Source organism: Lactuca virosa, chromosome 2, assembly GCF_052849685.1.
Source record: "Lactuca virosa cultivar CGN04683 chromosome 2, Lactuca_virosa_CGN04683_v6, whole genome shotgun sequence".
Classification (NCBI taxonomy): Eukaryota; Viridiplantae; Streptophyta; class Magnoliopsida; order Asterales; family Asteraceae; genus Lactuca; species Lactuca virosa.
This window is the reverse complement of record NC_136427.1, coordinates 314,100,979-314,120,596: the sequence shown is the minus strand read 5'-3', so window position 1 is coordinate 314,120,596 and position 19,618 is coordinate 314,100,979. Positions and strand designations below refer to the sequence as shown.

At 35.8% G+C, this 19,618-nt stretch overlaps 1 long non-coding RNA gene across 1 annotated transcript; it reads right to left on the bottom strand.

Annotated features, from left to right (window-relative positions):
* Positions 1 to 581: 581 nt before the first annotated feature.
* LOC145157204 (uncharacterized) lies at positions 582 to 3,817 on the bottom strand. Its single transcript, XR_013737165.1, has 2 exons — positions 3,652 to 3,817; positions 582 to 2,120 (listed from the first exon to the last, which is right to left on the bottom strand). It is a non-coding gene; the product is annotated as an uncharacterized LOC145157204 (long non-coding RNA).
* Between the last annotated feature and the right edge of the window lie 15,801 nt (positions 3,818 to 19,618).

The following is a 19,618-nucleotide window of genomic DNA, read 5'->3' as shown; positions in this document are numbered from 1 at the left end:
CGAAACAATGGGTGTATAGATCTATATTGGGATTGACAATCCCGCACTCGGACTGCTAGCTACAGTCAGGCATACACGACTGTGAGTGACAATTGTTATCATCAACTTTCAGCGCATTCATAGCGTTGGGTCAGGCCATCTAGTCAGTATGGTTATAATAACTCATTTAAAAGATATTAACAATACGTTAGTGTATAATTAACTAAACTTAAGTACATTTTCAAAGTACTAGTTTACAAGATACAGTTTACAAGATACAGTTTACAAGATACAAGTTTACATAAAGATTACAAATACAGATAATTGGTTTACAAATAGAACAATTTTATACAAATACAACTACTTTTCATATACAACAGAAAATATAGGATTTTCTGGAAACAGTTTACATATTCAAGAAATAGAAGATATTCTTACATACATAAATACTTATGCACTCACTCAACTTTATGTTGATACTCTCTTTTCAAATTACTTGTATTCTCAGGGAACCAGTAGACAGGTACACCCCAAGCTTTTGAGAAGATGGAGCTATTTATGTCTTGTCTTCTTCTTTTGTACAACTTTATAGTTTCAGTATACAATGTGAAACACATGTAAATATTTATACTTTTTAATACAATGGTTGTTTGTACTTTGATTACTATATTACATGTGTTGTGATACTACAAATGAAGTCCTCCACCCCCGGACGTTTCCGCCGTCTTGTTTGGGGGTGTGACAGAAGCCTTCCAGAGATTCAACCTTCTGGTCTATTTCCGGGAGGGGGTAATGGTCTTTTGGGCATGAGTTATTCAGGTCGGAATAATCGATGCACATTCGCCACGAGCCGTCATGTTTCTTTACCATTACCGGGTTTGCTATCCATGTAGGGAACATTGCTTCCCGAAGGATGCCTGCGTTCACAAGCTTCGAGACCTCGTCATTAATTGCCTTGTTTCTATCACTTGCTTGCCCCCTCCTTTTTTGCTTTATCGGAGCACTGCCCAATATGATGTTTAGGCCGTGTTCGATGATTTTTCGGTCTACTCGAGTTATATCTGCAGGTTGTCACGTGAATACCCCGGTGAAGCGTGTTAGCAGTGCGACTAGTTGGACTTTGGTTTCCGCCAAAAGGCCAGCGCCGATGTTTATTGCATATTCAGGGTGTTCGCCATGTATTACGTGCTTTTCTAGTGCGTGGTACGCTTTAGATTTCTTGGGGGCGCTGATCGGGTCTGATGCTGCCATGATTTGGTGATACGTCCGCCTGTGCAGGGTGTCGGCGACAATGGTAGCTGATCCGAACCGTGTGCCAAATTTTACTGTGCCATGAAATGTTGACGACACAACTTGCAGCTCAAAGAGTGCCGGGCGCCCTAACAACATGTTTTGTTCTGCTAGGTGGCGTATCACATAGAATTCAATTGTTCGTGTACTTCTCTCTCTTCCGTCATGGCTGACTAAAGTTAATGGGAGGTGTATTGTTCCGAGGGGCCAGAGATTGTATCCTGTGAAGCCGACCAGAGGTCCACCTGTTGGGGGCTTCATTTTCGCTTTCCAGGACTCTGGTAATTTCCGGAAGCAATGTTTGTACAGGATATCCGTGCTTCTGCCATTATCTATGTAGACTCGATGGATTTGTTTGTGACGTATGCATGCGGTTATGAGGAGCGGGTCTCTGGGGTTCCAATCTTGCGGTATTGGGTCTTCGATGGAGAAGTTGATGTTGTTGATCTGTCGGGTCAACGCTTTGACGTTGCGGTTTGCCTCGTGTCGCTCACGTTTCATGTATGGTCTGTTGATCGTAAACACTCCGTCCTGTCAATGTTGTTTTTCTGATGTCAGCTTTTTGTTGACTAGAAAGGTAGTCGGTGGGTACCCTACACTCGTCGCAAATTCTTTGACGGCGCTGGTCGGCCTAATGCTTGGCGTCAGGTAGCCAAGTCTGCCAGCTAACGGCGTTTTCCCGGCGGAACCGGTGTTATCATTTTGTGATGTTGCAAGCCTTGTGTTTTTCGTCATAGACACATGTTGTTGTTTATCGGGTTGTGTCGTACTAGGTGCACGTCTGGATGGCGCCAACTGTTGTGACATGTCTCTGGCTTAACTCCGTCTCTTTGAAAAATGGAATGGAGGACCTGAGAATCATAGCAAAGAAAACAAGGTTGTTAGTCTTCGCCTGGGAGGCAGTCCTAGATCGAAGCTCCGACGATCAAGTCAGTTCGTCTCTTAGAGAGAAGGTGAAAGTATAAGGAAAGGGTTCGAAGATTTTTCTTACGGTCCCTTCTCTTGGAGGAGAAGAGACCTTTTTATACCTATGATTAGGGGAACAAATCCCCGACAGAATCTTTTACCCTTTTAGGAGTGACATGGGAAAACGACCTTTGATTGGTAGATCGTGCTCTGCGCGTAGTTGCTTACCATTGGTTCAGGACTGCCAGGAGCGACATTTTGAGTGGTACACATGTCGCTCTGAGGGGCGACTGGTACTATTTTGTCTCGATGCTGGCTTTGACGCTTGGGCGCCAAGGAATGAGTGTGGGATCGCCAGAGCGAGGGTGAGAGCGGGGGCCCGACGTTAGGCGTACGCCAGTCTTTGCCCAAACCGTCTGATAGTTCCGTTATTTTTGACGTATTCTCGGTGGTATACGATAACAATCCAAAAAACTGAATGTCATATTTGATTGCAGCCATGGAAAAGAACGATTTTAAATAACCTCCAAGGTCTAAAGGAAAATCGATTTATGATGGCTGGAAAAATCAACCAATAATAGCTTGAAAATTTGAGTTAAGGGGTGAAAAAAGGTTCTTTTTGTGGCTATGATTAAAGGCTATCAAAATGATCGTAACATCGATTATGTGGCTATGATTGTAGGCCAAGGAAAAATAGTTAAAGTGGCTCAACATGGGGTAAAAAAAATCTATTTAAATAAAAACAATTATATAATGGCTAATTGTTTATGGGCTAAAAAATCATCCAAAGAGGGTGATGAGAAGGCCTAGTAATATCAATACGATGACGCTTAAAATCCATTAATAAGAGCCACAAATAAAACGAACAATTGCTGCAATGATTGTCGTGGCTTTAGGGGGAAAATCATAAGGGAGGCTTATGTAATCGATTTTAAAGGCTATCAAAATGATCGTAACATCGATTGTGTGGCTATGATTGTAGGCCAAGGAAAAATAGTTAAAGTGGCTCAACATGGGGTAAAAAAAATCTGTTTAAATAAAAACAATTATATAATGGCTAATTGTTTATGGGCTAAAAAATCATCCAAAGAGGGTGATGAGAAGGCCTAGTAATATCAATACGATGGCGCTTAAAATCCATTAATAAGGGCCACAAATAAAACGAACAATTGCTGCAATGATTGTCGTGGCTTTAGGGGGAAAATCATAAGGGAGGCTTATGTAATCGATGTAGACGGCTAAAAGAAGTCTCTTTGAAGAGTTTAATGAAGAACAAACAATCAAGGAAGAAAATCCGGCCTCAAAAAACTTTTTATGACGTAAGAGGAATGATCGATCAAACAGAAAAAATGAACCAGAAAAAATAGAACAAGTTAGTGTTTTCTTGAAGTCAATCTGTTTGAAGAAGAAAACGGCCAAGAAAAATAAACTCACTGGTGGTGGTGGTGGAGAGAAGAACGACGAAAGAGCATGTACCTTCAAATGATTAATATAAAACTGACTTCGCCGAACTCTTTGAAGGGTTTAACTGGAAGCTGATAATTGGTAAGAGTATAAATCGCCCAGGAAGAAACTCTTTATGTTTAATAAAAAGGACCAAAACTGTGGGTGTAGTTTTTTTATCTTCAAACGTCCATGTATCTAAGAAAATCTCATATGAGGTTATATAAGTGATATGTAAATTGGTTCTAGTAGCAGGATGAGACCATATAATATCCACCAGACCCTGAAATTTTTTTTTTTAAAGTATTGAACACCAATAGAAGGAAATCAACCAAGGCAGATCAATTTGAAACGGTCAAGAAAAACTCAATCTCCAACGGAATAATAATCGGCTAACAAACTTGATCAATAACGGATTTCAGATCCTTGAACCAGATACCACTTGTTAGGATCACTACTAGCCCAACTATGCCAACAGTGAAGAACAATGAAATTCCATTTTCTAAAACCAATTGGTGATAGAATGGATTACCCATTGCCTTATATGCTAGCATCTAGTTTTTCTTTTTGCCGACATGGGATTGTGTTTGCACCCCAATAATCATCCCCTCAAACCCAAGTTACGCGCTTGGCCTCCCCTCAACGTTTGTTCATCAGATCCAATCCTTTTTTCATACCGTCGATACTCTCGGGACACGCTCACGTGACCTGGGTTATCAGGAAGAATTTCGATACAAGGCTTCAGGATCAACTTCGTTTGATTGAGAATTACTGGAGATTACACCACCTGCACTGACCACATCATTCGGGCTATGACTGTAGCTCTGATACCACTTGTAAGATTAACAAAGTAAAAAACCAATCAAATGAACACCACATTTATAGTGGAAAACCCGAAATCAGGAAAAAAAACCACTTAGAATGAATACTATATTAATCTCAATGTTGAAAAAGGTTACAAAGGTTTAGAACGGGATTTGAAAAGGATAAGCAGAAAATAAAATCTAATCTACTATAATAAATGAAGATTCATTTTTCCACATGTCAATCTCTGATTAGTTTTGACACTTGTCATTTTGTAATATTTTTAAAATAGATAATGTCCACATGTCAATTTTTTTGGGTTTTTTCAAATTTTAAAATTAAAAAGCCTTATAATACTTATATACTTATATATGTAAATTATTAAATGTAATAAATGTGATAGTAAATTGTAATTAATACATTTATTTATTCTTTAATTCAAAATTTTATTTAAGAAAATACTTTTGTTTACACTTTGATATTTAATTTTTTAATCAACTCATGTACTACACGAGTTTTACACCTAGTATCCAACATATAAGAACTAATAAGAGTCCTAAAGGAACTCTACTTGGAGAGTAAGTAAAAGTGGCAACCTTATTGAACAAGGAAGCTATGACAACTTGCCAAACTCTCTAGCGACAGTTTTCGGAACGTGTTTTGCTTTGATTCGGATCATATTCAACAGTACGTGTCGTTATAAATTCGAGTTTGTCTATGCTTTGACGTGATTTTTTTTACGTTTACTTATTTATTTTTATGCACGCTTCACATGTATAAGGTAGGTCACATATAACACGTTTTTGATCATTTGAACTTCCTTCGTTAACTTATAAAAAATTAATTTTACTTGCTTATTTTTATATCGTGTTGGTGTAACTTCAAATTTCTTTAAGTTTCAACGTAAGTTTTATATACATTTTCGTGTTTATTTTTATGATGGTTTCCTACATATGAGTTCGGTGACATATAATACATTTTCATTTGATGGCATAAATTGGAATTAATCAATGGTACCGACTTTATATATTTATCTACCAATAATACAAAATTACATAACTTTTATTAACACAATCATCGAAACTAACTTAAATCGATTACGGTCACAACTTATTAACACAATCATTGAAACTAACTTAAATCGATTACGGTCACAACACATGTAAAATCTTGGTTTATACCATAAACATACTTTCAGCAAGTGTTCTTGTCAGAAAATCAGAACCTTTTTAGAAGCGCAACCCCAATATGCAAATTTGGAATAACCATCTCCTTTCCAAATTTCCTCTATTGCAACTTTTTTGGTTACGTCCCCACCTATAACAGAATTAAAATACCTTTAGTTAATGTTTAATATTTTTCCTTTTAGGTTGCATTTGCATACATATCTAAGTTATTGAACTTGTAAATCAGCCCTGGATGGCTTCACAAATAGATGTGGCAATCAACAAGGAAAGATAAATCAAAATTAAAGTATCCAAAATAAATAAGGTGGTGTTCAATGTCATGATTGTATATGAATGTAATATAATATTATCAAAATTATTTTCGGTTTGTACTTTCATTTTCATTGCAAGAGAATACTGGATTTTATTTTTAGACTACAATTTTCTTTAAAGTTCAGTATTTAAGCTTTTTTAATCGACTCATTCGAAGCCGTTTTGGTCATACATTGGGCTAGTTTTAGTTTTGGCAACACCAATGGAATTGGAATGGATACTTTCTTATCTCAGACTTGGCCCAGTGTGATAGTATTGGTTTTGGCGGTCGGGTGAGTAAGTAGACGGTTCAGTAACTTATGGTGTGGCTGAGTATCATTTAGGCCTATGTTCATTATACCCTTTTCAGCCCAAAGCTTGTAATTTTTTTGAAGTGTGAAGAGAAAAATGTTTCAATATTCGAATAAATTCTTCCGACTTACTACTACAAGTTATTTATGTTATCTTCTTTAGTTTAAACATATAAAAAATACTAATATATTAACAGGAAAAATACAAAAAATTCATCATATTTTAATTGTTTTTACATTTAATCCAAAAAACTTTTTTACCGGGGTCACACTAACAAAGAAAATAATCATGCAAGCATAAACAAGCTTGAGCACGAAGGACAATTTGAGTATTTAATTTACTGAATTTATAAAATAGAATGTGGTAATAAAAATAGTTGAAGTTGAATGTTGTAGGAGGAGGAAAAATCAAACTTCAAATGTTGGACTACTTAACTTTAATAAAAAAGCTCAGATATAATATTATAATCGGACAGATTTCGTACGATACCTTAGTAAGAAAAAATGAAGCAAAATAGCAAAACAAAAAAATGAAAAAAAAATCCATAAAGATGTTATACTTTTAACTATAATGTTATTATATTATTATCTTTAGCCCAAAGACCTTCAAGTTTCCTTTGGCAATGATAATTCATGGTATTTCTCTACATTCATAAGATACAAAAAAAAAATGAAATGTAGGAGCATTGTATACCACCATCACCACAACCACAACCACAACCCCACTTACTTCCTAATAAGAAAAAAAAAACAAAAAAAAAAAACAAAGGCTAATGTTATAATTGGTCAAAGACATTATATCTTATATCAATAAAAGAAGTTCAATATAAATTAAAAACAAAATAGACAAACTTAAAAACATATCACAACTATTTAAAAAATTCGGTAAAATACAAAAAATAGCAATGTAATTTCATGTTAATGTGTATAATAGTATCATACTTTAATTTCATTCTATTATAAGATTTAAATGGAGTGCAATACTTTTACATGAAAACATTTGATATTTATCCAACCTTTTTCAAGGTCATAATAAATAAATGGACATGAATATAATAACGACACCAACTACAAGAGGATATAACCTTCCTAATTTCATTTGCCGTAAAAACCCATAAGATTTATTGATAGAGAAAGCACACCAAAAAATTTCACACAAAATACAACAAGTTCTATGATGATATAAACCCATTCCCCTACCATGGAGTTCTGGAATTCATGAGAATCTTTGAGAAAACAAAGAAAGGAAGAAAAAAAAAGAGTAATACGACAAAAATGACACTTAATACTCAAATTAATTAAAAAGGTATCATCATTTTCTGCCAAATCCTAACAAAGTCGTAAAATGTAACACTCCTCGTATGACTCTAATAAAAGTATTATTAATAATTACACTACTTCTTCACTACTTTCGGAATGAGGTAACTTGATTGAAGGGCTGCTTGGGTTGTTGGATTTCAGAACAACTATATATTAAAATGATCCTGCCCTCCGGTGTTTCTTGTCTGACCCTTATGCTTACTTGGTAGTCCTGGAGTACAAAATTAAAACTAATACTACTGCAAACCTCACCAACAATAATATATAAGAGTTATATATATACTCTGACCCACAATGAGAACACTTAATAAAATTATAACATATCTTCAACTAAAACTACAAATTCAATCATTTAGGTCAAATGCCTCGATAAAGGTTAGTATCGTACATAAGTCATACCATAAATAAATCTGGAATGTGCACCTATAGTATTTATGGTCGGGCCGGTGCACAACCAACCTTGAGCAAGACGTTTGATAGACTACAAAGGTTGAGAGTTTTATAGTTTAAAGAATTTTCTCAAGATTCGTTGTAGACACCTAGTACATCAGAATCCTGATATTAACCCCAAAACAACGTATATATTTGAAAAAATCATAAAAATACTTAAAAAAAATATGGGATTACATTCGGATTTTCCTAATTTACCTAAATCTGAAGAAGAACAAAGAACCAATAGCTCTGCTACCCTCGTAAGCAGAGAAACCCATAGTTCTCAGTCGGTCGTTCAATAGTCTCCAAACTTCTCTCTCCCCTATCTTTCAAAGATGAGAAGGATACTTCCGAGGACGAACCATATAAAGAACCCACTAAAGGGAAGGAATTTGAAGAAGCATTCATGGTATACTAGACACTATATCCTAACCATAGCCTCTGACGCTTCATCAAATGGAGTTTCGTAGAGTTAATTATGCATTTTAAAATTTGATGTATATATTCAATCGTTTACCGGACCATTCTGCACTCTTTTAATAAACTGTAGAAATCTGCTAGGGATTACATCAAGCTCTTGATATGGAAGAAACTAGACATTCATATCTAACTATAAGCTTTGGCATTTGGAGTCCTAATGAATATATTATGATTTTTAGAAGATAATGCATGAAATCTGTGAAAGTACAGACCAGTCTGAGAAGATTGCCCATTTTACCCTTCAAGGATTTGGAGTTAGGAAAAGTGATTCAAAGTTTGTAGAAGCTAGACACACTAAACTTTCCAGAAAACTAAGTCTCATTATTTTTAGGTGTTCTGATTGCCTTGCACGACTTTTGGAATTTGAAGGGAAGAATTGGAAAGATTGATCATAATAGCTTTTAAGTCACGTTTGGTGTTCTATTAAGGACTTAATGATTAAGTCTCAGCTTTAACACTTTCAGTAGATTAAAAGGTCAAATATTTGTTGGTTACATTGACTTAATGACTTAATTGTTTGTGTAAATAAAGGCTTGAGACAAGGACCTTTTACATAAAATCATAACTTCATTATATGGGTTAAGTTTGCAACTTAACCCATTTAGAACTTAACTTGGGTACATGGTTGGAAAATCGAGTCCTACACAACACTACCACCTGATGGTGGGTTGATGGTGGAGATGTTGTGGTCAGTGGTGATCAAACTACCCAAAATACAAATTATGTTGCTATAAATGAAACATAACTCAAAAAACTTAAACGAATGACAAACGACTCAGATTTAGTAGAAAAGGACCAGCCACCACCCAAAACCACTCCTAATCGGACAAACATAGCGATAGAAGGTGGTGACTCCCACCACTGGTGACTAGTTATCGTGGTCGGCGATGGCGATGGTTTAAAAACCGAAAACCCAAAGAAAAAGTAGACGAGAAGAACGAAGGTGAGTTGCTACCTAATAGCTGAAACAAAGTCTGGAACGCCCCTCCCCAGCACCCTCTTCCTTATCAATAGCTCCTCCAGCAGCACAAACCTCCGACACCACCAGCCTAGATCGTTCCAGTCTTCTTCTTTTGGCCGCCAAAAACTTGAACACAAAGATATTGGGCATTTAGAGTTAGGCTTAACGTTGATATCCGACATCAAAGGTGGAGTCGGCCCCAAGAAAAGAAGCCCAACCTCTAATCTCGTTGATTTCACTAAAGGGATACTGATTTTAAATTCAGTCCCTACTTTCCCATAATGACACTTTCTACACCGCAAACAATTTTCTTAACAAGTGACAGTTTAAAACTTGACAATTTCATCCCCTTTTTCTAGAAATGATTTCAAATCCATAATTATACATTTCTTAATTAACTATTGTTATTATTTATTTATTTATTGTTTAACCACTTCCAATTTTTCGAATGCCTTTTATTTGTTTTTATCACCGATATAATTCTTTAAAATATTAATCCATAATTACATACTTATTATTTATTATTTTTTTAATAAATCATTTCCAGAATTACAAACTAAAAAAATAGGACGCTACAACTCTCCCCTACTTAGAATTTTTTCCTCTAAATTCCCGTCTTCGAACTGTTGTGGATAATCTATTCACATTTCCTCCTATCTCCCATACCCATTTTGATCTGCATAATTGTTGTCATTGCGACTTTACAATCCCAATCGCCTCCTCTTGTGCCTTCCCGATCGTATTTAGTAGCGGAGTAACTTCAATCATTCTCAAACATGCAACACATAATGACGTTTCAACTTCATTTCTACTAAGCACATCATTAGATTTACATGGATGGTAAAGTATCTCACAATAATAATTTTTTGCACAACTGAACCTCTATGATGTTATATGTTTAATCCTGTTAATTCCATAAGGCACTTCAACTTTTGTGATCAGCATAAATCGTGCACTTCAACCCACATATGTAATGCATCTATATATTTTAGAGCAAAAACTATGACTTCGAGCTCCTTATCGTGAGCCAAAATTCACGAGATCAGGAATAGAATTTACAAGGAAGGTATATTATATTCGACATCTAGCTATATAAGGAGGAACAATTTATCGAAAATGCATTAAAGCATGAAAGGAACAATACTTGACACCATATCGGGTGTAGCTGCAGCCTCCTTAGTACCGATCTCTAAAGCCCTCGCATTAGCCTTCGGGGCTTCCGACTTCCTCTAGCTCCCATCCGTGATTCTTAAAGTAGTAGTGGCTAGAGCTTGAACTGGTCCACCAAACATGTTGGTGTAGGATCCCATGTTCTCGATTGGATTGGTGCTGAAAGATAATATCAAGAAGATAATCGTATGAACAATGATGAACATAAACATGTGAGTAAACTCATAATGGATAGATAGAGAGATATCAAATGTTACATGAACAACTCACATGTATAGGGAGAATCCCTAGACAAACACTCTCTAGTCTAAAGTCTACATAAGTGCACTCATAAACAAATGACCACTCACCTCCACTTGATATACTAGTGGATGGAATATACTCTCATAAAAGGGAATATTCTAGTCTAATAAATCACTCATCATTGTAGAGTATTTTCATGCTCCAACAATCTCCCCTAAATGCTCGAAAATGGTGAGGGTAAAGCAGTGATAAAAGGAAGAACATCTGACGAACATATAGAGGAACCCAATCTCTAAATAAAAATGTTAAATACCAATATTCGAATGTGATCAGTTCTGAACAACCGATCATGTTCACAGTCTCCCCCTCAAAAGTTGAACCGAAGAGCACAATGTCGAATCACACAACGTCTTCAATATTCCAAAATCGAGTGATAATGCTCCAAATAATCTCTGAAGAGTAACCTGCTAAAAATGTGAAGCATCCTAAAGTAGTCTGAATGATAAATAATGTGAATCCGAAGACATGGTCCAACAATGCCAAAAATTTGATCGAAAGATCAAAAATAAGTGCCATGCCACATCGTCAAAATAATATTCGTCTTCAAAGTATCGCAAATCAAAACTCGAGAAATCATAAGATCTGATCTGGATGCAAACACAAATGAGACATTCCAAAATGTAGAGTCTGAAGATAAATAATCGTAATCCGAAGAACATCTAGTAATGCCAAAAATTTGATCTGTAAAGATCAAAAATCAGTGCCACATCACAATACTAAATCGATCTCCGTCTTCAAATGTCTTTAACGTCAAAACTCCAATAATAAACTCAAAATGGATGCTCATGATTCTCCCCCTATGTTTGATCAACCATGCAATAAAGATAGAAAATAATCATGAAATAGGGAAAGAGAATATGTGGGATATGAAGGAGCATCACACGTTCCCCCTTGATGTGAGCATCTACCCGTAAAATGAGGATATTATTTTCTGGTCATGGGTAGAATTGGTGATGTATTGCCGAACTGAACAAACACTGTATAATATATAATATATATGATAAACCCATTGCCGAAGAATCATAATGCTGAACCGAAGTAATGCTGATAACCGAAATGTAAACCCGAACTCACAAAGCACAACCAATGACTCGTCAATCAAGGTCGAAGTGAACTGGTCTAGACCTCTAATCGGTCCGAATGATGGTCCGATGCCATATATAACCAGTCTGAAGGAAGTAAAATGCGAACCTCGAAAAAGATCCAAACCTCAGAAAACGTTGTTGATCAGGCAAGTTTCCGAATGTAAATATGTGGATCCGAATCTCTGAAGCATATAAACCGGAGGCTGCAAATGCGAGTAACTCGGAAAGAGGAAGAACACACAAATAATAATCTCTGAAATAACTATGTCTTCACTCGTGATCAACAAGAAGAATAAAGCCTTGAACCATAGGGCTAAACTTGGTGTTAAAAAAATAATGGGTTTTAAGTAAAAAAAATGATTTCAATAAAAATAATTGGTATTAAAAAATTAAGGAATTAATTGGTTTTAAAAAAATGGGTTTAAAATAAAAATGGATGTTAAATAAAATATAAATTGGTTTTAATTAAAAAATTTTGAAAATAAAATGATATGAAATGAATAAAAAAGAATTTCAGAAAAAAATAAAAAAAAGGAAACGGATATTGATAAGGTGGACTCGGAAAAGGGATTCACATTTTGGATCTAAGACAGGCGACTCAGACTTTTTGAATCCGAACCAAGTTTTGTGAGTCTGAGATGGGAAAAGGACGAGGTGGATCCAAGAGATGGATCCGAACAAGGTTAACCAAATGTAAATGGGTAAAAAAAATGTGAACGGAATCTCAGAATGGATTTGTTTCAGACATGTGGACTATCAGATGGGTTTTAAAAAAAATGAACTGGTGTCTCGGAAAGGGTAGGCTCGGAAATCAAGTCACTTGGAACATATTCAATGCAGAAACCGAAAAGGTTAAAGCAAAAAAAAATCAAATGCATATGGGATCGAATGGGTTTCTCGGTTGAGATGGCAACCTCGGAAAGTTAAAAGCACAAGCCGACAATATGCAAGAAAAAGTCATATGCATTAAATGAGGTAAGAGCCAGTTGACCTTTTCTTTCACTAAGTGAGACACATGCATTGGAAACAGTATAAATGGCGAGAGAAGGAGACATGTTCATTAAATGAGTGGGACCTAACTACAGGCAAGGTGGCGCAAGCTGAGTGGGCGCGTGGACTTCACTAATAGAAGTTGAGATTGACACCGAGAACTTGTCTCCCATGCGCTGACAGCATTGTTGATATAGTCTCCATCAGAGCTGCAAATTTGTTTGACTAGCCGAATAAAGCCAAAAGAAGGGAAGAGTGTACCATGTATCATTAAATGAGATGTAGGCCTATCTGCTGATGTGTCATAAGCTCAATGGTATGTGTCATCCAACCAATGGACAAGGACAATAAGACAATTTTGTTCTCCACTCTCGGTTGAAAAGAGAAAAGGCTGACTATTCCTTTTCCTTTTCAATTTTAACATATACACATGGATCGATTGCTATGAGAGCATGTACCATCAACAAATAAATTTGTACACTCGGAAAATCCATATCCATACACACTAAAATCCAATTAATCTCGGAAAATGCATGCATATAACAATTGTATCACGACTCAAACAACTTGTACATTCCAAAATAAATACCCAAGCACTTCTAAAAGTCATATCTTCCGAACTCATATCCTCTGTTCAATCTTTTATCCCACAATCATATTTTTGTCTTTTTCAAAACACCTTTTTGCATGGGATAAAAAGGATCAAACACCACCTTTTTCACAAAAGCTTCCTCTTCTTCAGCAAAAAATATTTTTCTCCATAACTTAGATTTAACAGCAGCATATGTATGAACAGATTAACAAAATATTTATTTTTCAAACAACATCACCAACAAAACAGTAAATAACTCACAAAAGATTTTTCAGTTGCAAAAGCTGAGAAATATTTCATAAATGATGAAAATCTTCAAGATTGTAAACCAATCAGGATCGTTCCTTTGAAATAATCGTGAGATCTTCAAGGTCTCGCTCTGATACCAATTGTAGGATCCCATTTCCTCGATTGGACTGGTGCGGAAAGATAATATTAAGACGATAATCGTATGAACAATGATGAACATAAACATGTGAGTAAACTGATAATGGATAGATAGAGAGATATCAAATGTTACATGAACAACTTACATGGCTAGGGAGAATCCCCAACCAAACACTCTCTAGTCTAAAGTCTGCATAAGTGCACTAAAAAAAATGGCCACTCACATCCACTTTATATACTAGTGGAGGGAATATACTCTCATACAAGGTAATATTCTAGTCTAATAAATCACTCATCATTGTAGGGAATTTTCATGCTCCAACATTTGGGGAGTTTAGACTTGATGTGCCCAAACTGGTTACATTCAAAACAATACTTTGACGACTCCTTGTAATCCCTACTAAAGTCACCTGGCTTTCCACACCTATAGCACGCTCCAACCCCCAATCTACATCCCCCAAGATGCTTCTAACCACACTTGTTACATTTAGGGTAAGCCCCCTTGTTCTCATTTCTATCATTAGATGGCTTGAATTTCTTAATGGGTTGACTTGAGGCTTGCGTCATCTTCCTATTATGATCATGTGACTCGAGCTCCAGTTCCCTAATGTGAGTTACCTCTATCATCTCGTTGAGAGTCTTGCACCTTGTAGTAACAAAATAACTCTCGAATATCAGCCTCAACACATTCACATAATGTAGCATCTTCAAATCTTCTATAGCCATAAGGTCTGGAAAAAGAGATTTTTCTCCAGGAATGTTTTAGTGATTTCGTTCACTGACTCTTTAGTTGCTTTATCCTCAGGAACTCATTTGCCATCTTATTGATCTCTACCAATGGTATATACTCCTTCTTGAATAACCATTTGAATTCTTCCCAAGTTATGGTTGTCACTTCTTCATCAGTATGAGACTTTGTCATCAAGCTCCACAAATCTCTGGCTCCATCATGTAACAATATTATAGCGAATGATACCTTCGCCTCAGCAAGACAAAAACTGGAGTGAAAGCTACCGTCAACGTCACCTAGCCATCGAATTCTCACTAACGTATTTTCTTCCTAAGAAAAGGTGGTGGTTTTCATGCCGAGAAGTATCAATAACTCCATCCCTAAACATTAATGACCTAGGCCTCTAGCATTTTGCATTGCAATGGCAATCTTCCTGTCAACCAATTCTTCCATCTCGGGTTTGAATTGTGAGAACATCCCCATAAACGTCTCTTGAATGGCTTTATGAACTTCAGTCACGATAAATTCTCTAATATTAGGTATCTTAGAACCCGAAATACGTTTGATATTATACCTCTATTATTCACTATTTTCTAAAAATTAATTCATGGGTATTATGAAGTTAATACTTTGATCATTTATACATTACTTTTATATTAACTTATCAGTCTTTCAGGCCTTTTCGTGATTATTCTCAACTCAAACGTCTATCATGTGCTTCTGATAGTACGGGCCCTTACTATCTTTCACACCTACAAATATTTGTTCTGAGAGATCACATGAAACCTTCCTATCTACATGATGGGTCAAATACTTATCTGATTTTTTTTATCATTTTATCATTCTTAGCTCATCATGACAATACATTCCTACTCTAGCATTTCATGTGATCTTAGGTTTTATCCTGTTGGCAAGCGTACATAATGGATGCATGACGATGCATACCCTCGAACCAAAATAGGCCTTTTGAGAAGTTGATTCTACCCTAAGACCACAACCAAACAAGGAACAAGAAGAAAGGCCAAATCAGTTCTCTAAACCTATGTGATCCTAAATGTATACAATCATAGCATTCAAGATACATGTTGCTTATAATGATCAATTGAGTATTACTAAAGCACATACTTCATAAAAAGCACACATATAAAGCACAAAAGCACATAAACATCGTAAGCATGTAATCATCACAATAATGTAAGCATACAATTAAGAAATTCTAGCATGAAAAGCATAATCATTACATAAATCTTAACACTTTTACATAAAGACTTATTATGAGTAGGTGGCTCACTACCCGTTCAGCTCCGGATGACTACACACTTCACATTCTCTTTCCCTTTCTCAAACTTTAACTTTCAAACTTTGTTTGTTTTTTTCAAATTCTTATTTTGAAACTTAATTTTTTTTTGAAAAATTTTGAGCCTTGGTTTCATTTTAAACACACGAGTGTTTAAAATAATATAAAGCCATTCGTTACCTTTTTAAAGCCATTCGTTACCTAGCTAAAAATATAATTAAAGTTTTCAAAAACATTCAACCACTTTTATAAAATAATATTTATAAAAATATTGCGGAAACAGAAAACATATCAGGTTTTTAACATAATACAGTAACTTCATAAATTTTCAAGAGAATGTCGCCTGCAGTCACACCGGTCTCTTTTCCTTGTCAAAACCTGATGATCCTGAAAAATGTTAAATAAAAACGGGTAAGCATAATGCTTAGTGAGCATACACATTACTATACCAATATATAGATCACTTACTTACACATAACATACCATTTCACATAAAGAATAAGACATAAACGTTCCTAGCACATATTATTGGTACCAACTCTACATCATCAAGCTGATTCGCCAGAAGGGTCTATCTCAGACACTACCATACTGGGGACTAATAACTTCCCCCGAGGGGTCTTTCATGATCATCCAAACCTAGGCCACTTCCCCAGAAGGGTCGATCATGGTGAAGAACATATCTTTGTCCACTCTACCAGATTAGGGTATCCGTGGACAACAACATATAACTAGTAACGCCTACATAATATGAGAGTTAGTGTACCTCACCTCCTTGAACTTGAAAACTTAGCTAGTGGGAGCTACATGGATCTTTTCCCATCCGAGAACCTACACAAAAGTTATAACATTACTCAACATGTGCTTTATTGCATTAACCTTACAATACTTGTATTTATACTTCTTTATCTTCACTTTAATTATAGTGTTCTGTTTGGGATCTGATTTCATACCTTTAAACTCATACTTAGGTTCTGATTAAATTTTATTCATATATTTATCTCTCTTACCTTTTCGGGAATGTAAATCTCTTGTTCTAACGATTTTTGGTTGATTTTATATTAACTTTACAAGTTGACAACTTTGAGCTGTTACTTTCTGGACCCACTTGTAAAGGTGGTAGCTTTTACTCTAGTAAGATTAAAATTTGAATCTTAGGAACAACTCGTGGTATACTAGACATTATACCCTAACTATAGCCTCTGACTTTTCATGAAATGGAGTTTTGTAGAATTAATTATGCATGTCACAATTTGATGTATAATTCCATCCGTTTACCGGACCACTCTACACTCTTTTAATAAACTATACAAATCTACTAGGAACTCCAACAATCTCTTGATATGGAAGAAACTAGACATCCATATAGAAGTATATCTTTGGAATTTTGGCATTTAAAGTCCTAATGAATTTATTATGATTTTTAGAAGACAATTCATGGAATTTGTGACAGTGTAGACCAGTCTGAGAAGATTGACCATTATACCCTTCAATGATTTGGAATTAGGAAAAGTGATTAAAAGTTTGTAGAAGCTAGACACACTATCCTTTCTAGAATACAAAGTTTCATTATTTTTAGGTGTTTTGATCTCCTTCGACGAATTTTAGACGTTGAAGGGCAGAATTGGAAAGATTGATCATAATAGCCTTTAAGTCACTTTTGGTGTTCTATTAAGGACTTAATGATTAAGCCTCAACTTTAACCATTTCAGCAGATTAAAAGGTCACATAGGAAGCTCTTAATATTTGTTAGTTACATTGACTTAATGACTTAATGGTTTCTCTAAATAAAAGCTTGAAACTAGGACCTTTTACATGAAATCATAACATCATTATATGGGTTACGTTTGCAACTTAACCCATTGAGCACTTAACTTGATTACTTGGCTGGAAAATCAAGTCCTACACAACACACCACCTGATGGTGGTTTGATGGTGGAAATGTGGTGGTCATTGGTGATCATACTACCAAAAATACAAAGTTTGTTGCTATAAACGAACCATAACTCAAAAAACTTAAACGAATGACAAACGACTTGGATTTAGTAGAAAAGGAACAACCACCACCCAAAGCCACTCCTAATCGGAGGCACACGATGACAGGAGGTGGTGACTCCCACCACCGGTGGCTAGTTATGGTGGTCGGCGGTGGTGATGGTTTAAAATTTGAAAAACCAAAGAGAAAGGAGAAGAGAAGAACGAAGGTGAGTTGTTACCTAATGGCTTAAATAGAGGATGGAATGCCTGATCTTTATGATGCCTTTTTCCTATTGGTTTTTCTGCTCGAATGCTGCTTGCTTTGTGCTATGTGAAACTTGTATTGATGTTAGTTTGTTATTAAATGGATACACTAAGTTACATGCCACAAGAATTAAATAGTTTTAGAATGCTTTATTTGGCTTACTGTGCAACTCTTGTTTGAGTCCAACCATTGAGTGTAGTGTCTTTCAGTCGAAGGAATGTTTAATCTTTGCTACATGTAATTGTATTCGTAAGATATTTAGCTGACATTGGTAGAAGTTTCTTTTGCAACTGATAGTAGGGGGTAAGTATTCCTAGTGATCCCGGGGGAGTGCTAGAGTGTACTGATGCGGGCACTTGTGAATGAGGATGTCTAAGTTGGGAATCGAGCTGGTTTTTGATGGATTTCTAAGCGTTTAGGTGTGTTGATACGATTGATAGTGGTAGAGTTTATAGAAAATATTCTAGTGCGTGATCATACGTAAGAAGAATCCTAGAGGGAGAAAGAATAAGATGAGCGGTAGTGAGTGTGTGACATCTTGGAAAACACGTTATCGACCGTCATTAGTATTTAACTATAAAACACGAAAATGTAACAAGGATAGTCTTGTAACCACCCAATATATTTTCAATATATTCAATTTTTTGTCCTTAATTATGTCGACCTTTAGGCTCAAAAATAGGAGCAAGGAAATTCGCATCACTTTGATAGAAGGTTAGCTTCTTTAGATTATATAAGCTACCTCGATCCCAGAAATATAAATTTCGCAAAAATCCGAATCAGTATGGGTGAGACATGACTTTTGTAGTAAATAGAAATCTATTGTACGTAAGAATTTACAACGACGGAAACTACAAGGATAATGGTTGACTTTTAAAAAAGGTCACCAAAAGGACAATTGTAGTACTACTCAAAATAGGAATTTGAAGACAAAGAAGGCCTAAAGCGGAACCTGTATGAGAGAGTTATGATTTTTATAAAATCATAAATGTTATAAGATACAGACTAAAAACAAAAGTCAGAATTTTCCAAAATGACCAAAAAGAAAGTTGTAATGTATATTGAGACTCGCTCACATATATAAGACTCGTTGAAAATGGAGTTCATATGCGAGAGTTCCAAAATTTCATAGTTTATAAAATGATCTCGTGTGCACCAGCGCGCAGCGCTGCGTGGACTCTAACACCCCAATTCGTCAAGATACGGATGACATGGCACCATAAGAAGAGCACATGTGTCAACACCTGGGTGGTTCACACGTACTGCACGACGTGCACCCCAAAAACTTTCTATAAATGGCAAGCTCAGGCTGATCCTTTCTCACACCTTAACACACACCTCACTCTCTCTCGATTTCCATGCCACTGACTCCCGATACACCTCTCCAATCTCGGACTCCCGAATTATACCCTACATGA